Genomic DNA, 12,688 nt, shown 5'->3' on the forward strand with positions numbered 1-12,688 from the left:
TTTTTACACCTACTGTTCTGTCTCACCAACATTAAGAAGTGTGGATCCTTGGAACGGACATATATATACCTATGAACCTGGCCCTAGGCTATAATGGTAATTATGATACCGTGGAGTGGACAGAGCAAGTGCTTCTTCCATCTCCCTGACCTAAAAATATCTTTGATATATGAACCCCATATAGTGGATGTATCAGAACATGGGAATATTTTGGACTGGGAATACGAACCCAGGACTCCCTCTTCTCTCAATTCAAACACGCCCATACTGCAGAGGTAAATAGTCACTAATCTGCCTGTAGCACAGGCATATACAGTAGGAAGCAGTTTGACACAGTGAGAGTATATGTGTTGTAAAGGCCACTGGGACCAGCCCATCCTTGTCAAGGGAAGTGCAAACTCACTAAGAAACATCCAAGGCCCTGATTCAGAGCCGGATGCTCTGACAGAGCGCTCGCTCTGAATCAGGGCCATCCCTGCTCCTTTTTGGAGCGGCCTCCTGGCCGCTCGCATAGCTGTGGGTTACCACCCACAGCTATAGCGAGCGGCCAAAATGATGGTCGCGATGGTCAAGACCATCACGACCATCGGGCTTGCACCGAGACCCTGTGGTAGGGTCTCGCTGCCGCAAGCCCAGGAGTGCTTTTGGTTCTATCAGAGCCAAAAGCACTCCCACTGACATCACTAGTGATGTCAGTGGGGCCGGACCCAGACGGTAGGCGTTCCCATGGGAACGCCTCCGTCTGGGCAGCCACGCCCCTGGCATGCCCACCAAAGGGGGCGTGCTATCAATCACCATTGACAGCACTCCCCCTTTTAGCCGTCGTTATTCGGGTCTCGCGCATGCGCCCGACGGAGCCGCCTCCGTTGTGCGCATGCACACTTGGGCACCATCGACCCGCTTGCGAGCACTCTCGAGCGGGTCAGAATCAGGCCCTAAGTCCCTATGGGACTTACTAACATACTGCATATATCCTGGGTTACTTTAGCCCTAAACTTGAAGATATAGCAGGCAAGAGGGTAATTTCTGAAGAAATAAATGACTGAGGACAGCCCTGGAAACACATCCGGCTCCCTCTGCACTTAATCTAAAACTGAGCTTGGGTGGGGTATAGAGGGGGAGGAGCAAGCCACAATTTTGAAGAAATTTAAAGTGCCAGGCTCCACTCGTCACCCGTCTATACCCCATTGTGTATACTCCGGTGTCCCCTAGTGGATGAAGGAGAAACAGATATTATTTGGGACTAGGGCTCTGAGTACACTTAACACCTGAGTAAAGTGACAGAATGTGGACTGAGTATCCCCAACACCTTGGGTGACACAGATTGGAAGAAGCCTGTGCCAAATAATGGGCTCATGTAGGCTCAAAACAGGAGGTCCCCTTCAGCAAGCCCGGGCCCGGGTAATCAGGGGTTCATTCAGAGTCGGTCGCAGGTGCTGAGCGCTCGCAAACCGACTCAATGTTGCCCCACTGGGCATGCGCACGATGGAGCCGGCTCCGTCGTTCGCATGCGCGAGACCCGGCTAGCAACAGACGCTCCGTCGCTAGGGGTCTCGCAGCAGGCGGGGCGAGCTGTCGATGGTGAATGACAGCTCGCCCCATTTGGGAGGCGGGCAGGGGTCATTCCTGCCCAAACGGAGGCGTTCCTGCCGGAACGCTTGCCGTTTGGGGGTGACCCCACTGACATCGTTGCTGATGTCAGTGGGCAGCTTCCTGCTCGATCAGAGCAGGAAGCTCCCTGGGGCTTACGAGTGCCCAGACCCAACCTTAGGGTCTGGTCATAAGCCCCGAAGATCGCGATGTCTTGACCATCGCGACCATCACCCATGTCGGTCACTAGAGCTGTGGGTGTTAACCCACAGCTTAGTGATCGACAAGGAGGTGGTCGTTCAGGATGCAAGCGGCCGCCCTGATTCAGGGCGACCGCTTGCAACTAACGACCACCTCTGAATGAGGTCCTCAGTACCTGCTCCACCCCCCACTGCCCCCTCACGGAACCCCTGGCTATGGGTGTAGGGAGCATCATCACTGACCCACCTTCTTTTCCAAACATAGATTCAAGTACTTTAGCATTCTGTTCATGAAGTGTGTGTAAAATAATGATTTCTACTTTTTTCATATATTTTGTCACTTTATAGTTTAGAATAAACACACATAAAAAAACAACCCCTCTAGTAACAGGTTATCTAAATTTGACACTCATGAACATTCATTTATATGTCCAGTAGGTGGTGCCATCACCCTGCATGTTCCTCATACTACTTACTTTGCCTCATATTATCAATGCATTCACTTATTGAAATGAAAACAATCTTTTGAAAAAACCCTCATCTAAAATAACTTCAGTAAACGAAAAGTTGGTATCTTCACTTAAAGAAAATAAACATTTTGCAATCTGTCTCATTTAATGGTCTTAATTAGAGATGTGCGCCAACCCCCGTGTCTCGGTTTTGATTTTGGTTTTGGATCTGGATCTCCCATGGTTTTGGATCTGAACCTGGTTTTGGATTTTTTTCCTTGGTGTTTTGGTTTTGGATCTGTATTTTTTCCCTAAAATTATATAAACAGCTAAAACAACATAATTTGGGCCTGTTTTTGTTCCTACAGTATTATTAACCTTAATAACAATCATTTTCAGGCATTTCTAGGCATTTTTAACCACCTCACAGCTCACAATATTGATTTCACCAATACAGGACAAAAACTGCAGCTAGCTGGCTGGCTAAAGTAAGCAACAGAGAAGCAGCAATTTAAAAAAATATAGGACATCTATGAAACATTACCACACAGCAGTGGCAGATAGGATGGCAGTTTAATAAACTATAATAATGTCAGTCGGCAATGCCCCAAATTGTGCCAAATGTAAAGAAAAGAGGTGCAAGATGGAATTGTCCCTCCCATCCACTCTTATGTGGGATATTAAAAAGGACATGCGCAGTTTAACAAACCAAGCACTTTAGCGACAAGGACTGACACTTTCGTGGCTGAACTCCTTGGTTTGTTTGGGTCCCCACAAAACATTTTTTGGAAGGACTACTTTCAATTATTAAGGAGGAGGTTGATGATGAGGGTGTTGGTGGAGGAAATTGCATGTGCTGGGACTAAACTGCTGGTAGCTGATACTGGACTGCTTGTTATTAATTTATAAATTTTAATTTTGTTAAACAAATTGCATGAATTTGCTGCAAATGACGTAACAGGGAGGAGGTGCCTAGATGGTTAACGTCCCTTCCTCTGCTAACTTTGACTTTACAAATGGAACAGATGCCTTCACAACTGTTGTCAGAATTTAGATTAAAATAATTCCACACCCAAGACGTTGCTTTCTGGCTTTCTTTTTATCATTATCAAGAACTGCTGCCACTGGTGGCTGATTTACGCAAACCACATCCTTATCATCAACATCCACATTAGCGTCAGATAGGACACAAATTCCCCCTCATCCTCCTTTTGCACTTCCTCCACACTATCATCCTCATTTTTATTATATCACCATCTAATACTAGCACAGCCGTCATGGCGTCAGTGATCCGCTGTGAAACTGGGTGATAGCTGTTATACTTACTTCCTATATCAAAGGACTGTTTAATAGTCAATTGTTTTGTTAAATTACTTCCGATCACGAATGAGGATGTTGATGATGATGCAGGTGTTGGTGTTGGAGATCGAAGGTGCTTGGATCCCACAGAGAGGTAGCAGGTAGGTTACACTGGACTTGTTACATTTTGAGTTTTGGAACTTGGCGACATACACTGTGATATTTGATGAATGCACTCCAAGTGATGTAACAAGGAGGAGGTTCCTAGGTGGTTTAGGTCCCTCCCTCTACTCACTCTTGCTTTGCAATGGTTACATATGGCTTGACAACTGTTGTCCAGATTGGGGTGGAAATAATTCCACACGTAAGAAGTGGATTTTTTTGTCTTTTGCCCCGGCATTACAACAATGGGCTTTGGCATTTTCAATCCATGGGCAACAGCTGTTGCCTTACTTACACAAAGGACATCCTCGGCATCAACATCCTCATCATCCTTAGCACCTTCAACTACCAAAATATCCTCATCCTCCATGTGCAATTCCACAGAAGCATCCTCACTGACTACGTCTCCAAGATTTTGACTGCCCTTCCCCACATTTACAGAGGGCACACAAATGTTGGAACTTGGAGGATCCTCCAGTACACTAGTATTTAGGTCTGGCTCACACATGGCAACCGTGGACACACTTGCACTCTCCTTGGGGATTTGGATTTCTCAGGGCACACAGTTGTTTTTTCCGAAGGGCTTTCAGAATCAAAACCAGCAGTCTTCATAAAGAAAGGCCAAGGCCTTATTCTTTCCTTGCCACTTTGTGTAGTGAATGGCATATTGCCAATTTTTTGTTTATCTAAAGGCAAATTTCCTTTCAATTTTTTTCCTTAACTTCAGTAAAACTTGCTTTACCATATCGATGGCGTGACTTAAGCCTTGGGGCATGGGCCTTCATAGAGGACGAGGAAGTTGACTGCCTTGCACTGTTGGCGGCAGCTACAACATGTGGTTCTTGGCCTTGCTCTCCTGTCATGTGACAGCCCTCCATATTTTCTGCAGTCCAGAGCAGCGATTGATCATGCCTGGAGTCGGGCAGCACTAGGTTGCAACTTGCGTTGCTGGCTGGATCTTCTGCGGTTAAGCCTAACACGCGCACACACACACAGAAAAATCTTACACTAAAAGACACTTTTATTTTATTTATTTTTTACAATATATATATTTATTATTTTTGGGGGCGTCCAGAACTTAAGCCCAGATGGACGCAGCACCAGCCCAGATGTATTCTGCACCAGCCCAGATGGACACAGCAGACAGCAGAGCACCAGCCCAGAATGGATCAGCACTGCAGCACCCCAGGACACAGCAGACAGCAGAGCACCATCCCAGAATGGATTAGCACTAAGCAGCACCAGCCCAAAATGGATCAGCGTCCGCCGCGTGGTCCCTATGTACTGCATTGATCATAGAGACGTAAGCTCGCGAACCACAAGATTTCCGACTCTATGGTTTTGCTTCAGTTTCGAGATCCGAGTCAGGATCAGAGGGCCTGTTTCAGAGCCGAACGCTCTGACCAGAGCGCTCGCTCTGAATCAGGGCCCTCCTCCCTCAACTTGGAGCGGCCTCATGGACGCTCGCATAGCTGTGGGTTACCACCCACAGCTATAGCGAGCGTCCATGTTGATGGTCGCGATGGTCAAGACCATTGCGACCATCGGGCTTGCGACGAGACCCTGCGGTAGGGTCTCGCTTCCGCAAGCCCTGGAGTGATTTTGGCTCTATCAGAGCCAAAATCACTCCCACTGACATCACTAGTGATGTCAGTGGGGCCGGACTCAGACGGTAGGTGTTCCCATGGAAACGCCTCCGTCTGGCAGCCACGCCCCCGGCACGCCCACCAAAGGGGGCGTGCTGTCACGGCTTGGCCGTCGTTATTCGGGTCTCGCGCATGCGCACGACGGAGCTCCCTCCGTCGTGTGCATGTGCAATTCGGCACCATCGACCCGCTTGCGATCGTCCAGCGCTCGCGAGCGGGTCAGAATCAGGCCCAGAGCCTGCTTGGATCCGACTCGGATCTGAAAAATTCGGATGGGCTCGATTCTCTCAGAACCGAACCCGCTCATGATAAATATGATGAAGATGATAAAGCTAGAACTCCAATCCTCAAGTGATCCCAACAGGTCATGTTGTGAGGATTTCTCTCTGTGGAAGCAGGTGGGATAATTACAGACCCAACAAAATAGGTTAACTCGTCTGTGCAGGATTAAAAGAATCCGCAAAACATGAGCTGTTGGTGGTACTTGAGAACTGGAGTTGAGAACCACTGAGCTAGAGCGGGGGTTCTCAAACTCTGTCCTCAGGACCCCCACATGGTTCACATTTTCCAGATCATCTAGCAGGTGCACAGGTTCATTACTCACTGACACATTTTAAAAGATCCACAGGTGGAGCTAATTATTACTTGGAATTCTATGAGGAGACTTGGAAAACATGGACTGTTTGGGGTCCTGAGGACCGAGTTTGAGAACCTGTGAGCTAGAGGAATATAGTTTTTTCTGTACTATCATTTTGTGCCAGTCATTTCACATAATTTTGATGCCTATGAAATCAAATGATGCCATTCATTATTTTTTAAATTGTATTTCTATTCAACACTATTATTTAAATAGAATAGTGCATTTTTCAAGCATTTTTTTTTTATTGTGTAACACAGAGGATCCCAAACGTGGTCTTCAGGGCTCCCCAACAGTTCAGGTTTTAGAGATATCAATGGTTGAGTACAGGTGGTTAAATCAAATTGACTAAGGAGCTAATTAAATCACCTTTGCTCAACCATTGATATCTCTAAAACCTGAACTGTTGGGGAGCCTTGATGACCATGATTGGGAACCTCTGGTGTAACACACACCAAATTATTGATTTATTTACTACCAGTTATTTCTATAGCGCACACATATTCCGCAGCGCTTTACAGAGAATATTTGGTCATTCACATCAGTCCTTGCCCCAGTGGAGCTTACAATCTATTTTCCCTACCACATGTGTATCAGTGACCTGCGGTGAGGTCAATGACTGGGGAGGCACACATGTTGATGCGTCTGAGTGCTGGGAGCCTGTCTCACCCCCTACTCACTGTAACTTCCCCTCACTACACTAAGCTTCAGTGTCTATTGTTACAAATATCTTCTTTGTATTATCCTAATCGTATTTTATATCAAAACTCTGGAGCATGACAGGTAGTATGATAGGGGAGGGAGTATGGGAGTATGACAGTTGCCAACCCTGACTGCATATCCCGTGTGTGTATGTATGTATATATATATATATATATATATATACAGTGTATAACTGTATATATATATATATATATATATATATGTATATATATATATATATGTCTAGGGATGAGCGGTTTGGATTCTGTGGAATCCAAACCGCTACGAACATCATGGATCCGAGTCCACCTGACTTGGATCCTCGAGGATCCGAACGTCATCCTCCTGACGTCAGATCCTTGCGAGAGGATCCAACGGCAGGACTCCACAAGTGTACTGCAGACCGCATTGAGAGCAGTCTGCCCTACACAGTAACAAACACATAGCCGCCAGCGTCGGCTGTGTGGCTGTTACAGCAGCCAATGAGAATCAGTCAGACACGGCGGACTGCAGGAGTGGATACGTGGGTACGTTTTTTTGTTATAGGGGGGCGCTACTGGGGGCAATTCAGCATAGGGGGGACTACTACTGGGGCAATGCAGCATAGGGGGGACTACTACTGGGGGCACTGCATAGGGAGGACTGCTACTGGGGGCACTGCATATGGGGACCACTATTGGGGGCACTGTATATAGGGTGCTATTGTGAGGTGGTCTAAATTGACTGTAAATTACTGGAAATTAATGTTATTGAGGTTAATATTACTCTAGGAACAAAAAAGCCCAAATTATGTGATTTTAGATTTTTTGGTCAATTTGTAAAAAATCCAAATACAAGTCCAAACTCAGGGTCGGCAGGTTTGCCAAATCCAAATCCGGAAGACGAATCAGAGCCAAATCCAAATCCAGGAAAAATGGTCCAGCGCACATCCCTAATATAGTCCCAATAGTCCGCACTCACATACCAACAAAATTTAGCAAAGGGGTGCTCCAGTAAGGTAACAGGCAGTCCTTGTACCAATAATAGAAAAAGTTATGGTCACTTGGGCCAAAAGAGGGCGCTCACCAGTATAAGTAAAATGAAGGCTTTATTAATTCAACAAGGTATCACAAGTCAACGTTTCGACCCCTGAGGGTCATTGTCAAGACAGTCCAAAAAGGCATTAGCACAGCATGCAGTCAATAGTCACCTATTCCAAAAAGGCATGCAGTAAATAGCGAAAAAGGCATGCAGTCAAATAGTCAAAATAGTCAAATAGGCATGCAGTCAATAGTCACCTAGTCCAAAAAGGCATCAGCACATCATGCAGTCAATAGTCACCTGTTGACTGCATGCTGTGCTGATGCCTTTTTGGACTGTCTTGACAATGACCCTCAGCAGGAGCTGGCTGGCAACTTTCAGCCTGGGGGGCAACACAAGTAAGTGGCCCTGGTGTTGTTAACCCCAACTAGAGGTTGCACGTAAAAAGAAAAATAGCCCTCACAAGACAAAAATAAAAAACATTGTCCCGTACAGGAAAAACAAATAAAATGCAATGGCCCTCACAGGGAAAAAAATAAGACACACATTCATTGCCCATGCCGCCCTACAAAAGTCTGACCTGATCTGTTAGACTCACACAGCAGTCAGTCAGACCAACAGACATTTTATCTGGCAGCCTGACACCCAGCAGATATCGCGGGCATACACTGTAAGACATCTCACAGTGTATTGGCCCTGAAATCTGCGCTCCGCCCGCGGGGAGGAGACATTTCCCCGTTCCTTCCCCGTGAAGGAACAGGGGAAATGTCATCGGCCGCGGAGGGGCATACACTGCCCGATGCGGCCGACATTTAACTTACAAAATATTGCATCGGACGGCATGCTGGACGATCCAGCATGCCCGACCGATCAATATTTTACTCTCGGTCGCCTATACACACAGTACAAATATTGGAGCGATTCGCTGATATCGGGTGGATCGCCCGGATAATTGTATAGTGTATACCCAGCATTAGCGTTAGGGCCAGGGTTAATGTGTGACAGTAACATTTTGGGTAATTGTGTGGTGCTTAGCGTTAGGGCCAGGATGAGTGTGTGATGCTTAGCGTGAGTGATAGTGTGCTTGGCAGGAATACAGTAAATGATGAGTGTAGGAACAATGAGAGCCAGTGAGAGTTATACAAAAAGGGTGAATGTGACTGAGGGGTCTATTTACTAAGCAGTGTTAGGAGACAGAGTAAAAAGTGATAAGAAAGTGATAAGGCACCAGTCAATCAGCTCCCAACTGTCATTTTTCAAACCCAGCCTGTGAGATGACAGTTGGGAGCTGATTGGCTGGCGCCTTATAACTTTCTTATCACTTTTCACTCTGTCTCCTAACACTGCTTAGTAAATAGACCCCTGAGTGATGGGGTAATGAGTAATCACTCATACACACTAGATGATAAAGTGAACGATATGGACGATAACGATATCATTCATAGCATTCAATATCGTCCAGTGTGCATGCACGATATTGTTTACTATGCGCGCTCCCGCGGATAGTTAGCAATGTCAGACAATCTGATTATATAGTCATATTCTGCAAGTTCGGGGATGTAGCAGAGTGACATCACTGAACAATATCGTTAACGATATTGTGCAGTGTGCATGCTCAATGTCATTCCCGACATCGTTCCCAAAATTGAGCCCAGCAGTTTAAGGGATAACACTTAACGATATTGCTCATGAAGCATATCATTAAGTGTGTATGAGCCTTAAGTGACAGGCAGTATAAGTGACAGGAATATTGAGTGTGTGGTACAAGGGGGCTGAGGGCAGGGACACTAAAGGGGAGTTATAGGGAGCGTGAGGGCAGGTACACTGAGGAGGAGTTACATGGAGGGTGAGGGTGGGTACACTAAGGAGGAGTTACATGGAGGGTTAGGGCGATACCCTGAGGAGGAGTTACATGGAGGGTGAGAACAGGTATACTGAGGGGGAGTTACATGGAGGGTGAGAACAGGTATACTGAGAAGGAGTTACATGGAGGGTGAGAACAGGTATACTGAGGGGGAGTTACATGGAGGGTGAGAACAGGTATACTGAGGGGGAGTTACAGGGAAGGGTGAGGTCGGGTACACTGAGGAGGAGTTACATGGAGGGTGAGGGCAGGTATAATCAGGGGGAGGTGGAGGGCAGGTATATTGAGGGGGAGTTATAGGGAGGAAAAGGGCAGGTATACTGAGGGGGAGTTACAGGAAGGGGGAGGGTAGGTATACTGTCAGGATGAGGGCAGGTATACTGACAGGATGAGGGCAGGTATACTGAGGGGGAGTTACAGGAAGGGGGAGGGCAGGTATACTGACAGGATGAGGGCTGGTATACTGAGGGGGAGTTACAGGAAGGGGGAGGGCAGGTATACTGACAGGATGAGGGCAGGTATACTGAGGGGGAGTTACAGCAGAGCTGTAACTAGACTTTTTTGTGCCCTGTGCCAGAGAGAGCATTGGCGCCCCCATCCCCCCAATTTTTTTAAATAGGGACATAAGAGTGCCCCTGAAAAAGGGCCTTGGCCTCATGGGGAAGGGCAAGGGAAGAGATAGGGGAGGCCAGGATATACTGAGGATAAAATAAGAGGAAGCTACAAGTGAGAATTATAATAAACAGGAAAATTGACAGGCCCAAACAGCGCCCCCTGTCCTGCGGTGCCGTGTGCCATGGCACAGGTCGCACTACCCTAGTTACGGTCCTGAGTTACAGGGAGGGTGAGGGCGAGTACACTGAGGGGAAGTTACAGGGGGGATTGAGGACAGGGAGACTGAGGGGGATTTACATTGAATGCAGCCTATTAATAGCCTCATTTATCAACGAGTTTATCACTCAAAACTAGTGATAAATATCACTTTTTATAATAAATGGTGCTCAGCCAATCAGCTCCCAACTGTCAACTGTTAAAAAAATGACAGTTGGGAGCTGATTGGCTGGAGCACCATTTATCATAAAAAGTGATATTTATCACTAGTTTTGAGTGATAAACTCATTGATAACTGAGGCTGTATGTGAGTTCAAGGGCACCAGGGGAAGCTACAGATTTCATTTATGCCAATGACACACCCACAACCCCCAGGTCCCAAACCGGCTTTTCAAAAGGCCGAAACTCAAGCCTGCTACTCTGCAGACTTTCTCCTGGGGATTTTAAACACATAGGACAGGAATCTGGGATAAATGTCCCTGTCACAGACCACTTTACCAGTGATCCTATCACAATATATATATATATATATATATATACACAGTACCAGTCAAAAGTTCGGACACACGTTCTCATTCAATGGTTTTTGTTTATTTAAATTATTTTCAACATAGTAGATCAATACTGAAGACATCAAAACTATGTAAGAACACATATGGAATGATGTTGTAAACATAAAAGTGTTAAACAAATCAAACTATGTTTGGATATTTTAGATTCCTCAAAGTAGGCCCCTTTTGCTTTGATGACAGCTTTGCACACTCTTGGCATTCTCTCAATCAGCTTCATGGAGGTAGTCTCCTGGAATGGTTTTGAATTAACAGGTGTGTCTTGTCAAGAGTCAATCTGTGGAATTACTTGCCTTGTTAATGTGTTTGAGACGATCAGTTGTGGAGGGGGCCATGTGCATCTGGCCACCACAGAATCAATAGACTCTGGGCACTACAGTGTGCCCAGAGTCTATTGCGCATACGCAGATCACCGGGGAAATGGTGCACTGCCATTTTCCCAGCGATCTCCTAACAGAGCATGCGCAAAATGCAGGAAAAATGGCAGCGGCAGCCATTTTCAGGCATTTGAGCAGCGCTGGGAGTCCCGACACGGGACCTCAGAGAGGTAAGTTTCAGATAATATGGGTGAAGGGTGTACGAAGTGGGCCCACCCTGGACCCGTGGGCCTGTGTGCACCACACACCCTGCACCCATTATAGATACGCCCCTGACTGTACCTATAGATTCGTACAACTCCGAATGGTTAAGTTTAGTTTTTTTCTCTCGATTTGCATTGCCGAATCTCAGGTGATTTTCCCGTTTTTCATCTCGCAAATTTACTAAGAAGTGAGTTTAGCTGAAAGTGAGTTGGCCGATGGTGAAGCAGATAGAGATATCTCCCCCGAGTTGCAAGTGAAGATGAGATTGCTCACCCAAGATTGCAGTATTTTCTCTCTGCAAATCTCTCCCGAGCTAGCAGTCTGCACATATCAGTGAGATATGAGCGGGTTAAATGTTATAAAAAAAATGACATAGGGTCACCCTAAAGCTTAACCAGCCCTGGACTTGCCAGCCAGTCCTGGTACCTAAAGTTACAGGGGGAACAAAACGAGTAGGGTTCCTTCATAAATTAGGTTCCAGCACCAGGCTGCAGGGCCAGTCCTGGTTTTAATTATAGGGGGAAAAAAATTGCATAGGGGTAGTCCTATAATTAAAACCAGCACCAGACCCTTTCTAGTGGGGGGCTGATGCCACAGTCAGGGAAGCCCTTTCACCGGGCCCCCCAGCCGCAGCATCAGCCATGGCCGGATCTGAATAAAGGGGTCCCCCTCTCCAGGGCACCCCTGGCCTAGGCTGATAGCCCGGGGCTATCCCCGCCACCCCTGGGTGGTGGGTGGCGAGTTGATAGTGTATGTGGTGTGTAAAAATTAGAATTAACAACATTGTCTTTACAGTGGAACTACAGGTCCCAGCAAGCCTCCCTCGCATGCTGGTACTTGGAGAACAACAAGTACCAGCATGCAAGGCATTAATGGGCCGCTGGTACCTGTAATTCACCTATAAAGAAATGTGCAAAAAAACACACAACACACACACTGGCTTCTCCATTGAAGTCAATGGAGAGCCGCAGGGTTACTAAAGTTTATTCTGCGGTTCCAACCATTGACTTCAATGGAGGGAGCCGTTCATTGGCTGAGAGAGACAGGGGCTCACCTCTCTCAGCCAATGAACGCTCAGATACGACTCTACAAAGGCTAGAGACGCTTCTGAGCATTTCATTTGGGAGATACCAACCAT

The 12,688-nt window shown here is 46.7% G+C and overlaps 1 non-coding gene across 1 annotated transcript; it reads right to left on the bottom strand.

Moving 5' to 3' along the window:
- Positions 1 to 317: 317 nt before the first annotated feature.
- LOC148538383 (U6atac minor spliceosomal RNA) lies at positions 318 to 413 on the bottom strand. The gene has a single exon (XR_015872425.1). It is a non-coding gene; the product is annotated as a U6atac minor spliceosomal RNA (small nuclear RNA).
- Between the last annotated feature and the right edge of the window lie 12,275 nt (positions 414 to 12,688).

Source organism: Taudactylus pleione, unplaced genomic scaffold (assembly GCF_031769625.1).
Source record: "Taudactylus pleione unplaced genomic scaffold, aTauple2 ptg000040l, whole genome shotgun sequence".
In the NCBI taxonomy this organism is placed as follows: domain Eukaryota; kingdom Metazoa; phylum Chordata; class Amphibia; order Anura; family Myobatrachidae; genus Taudactylus; species Taudactylus pleione.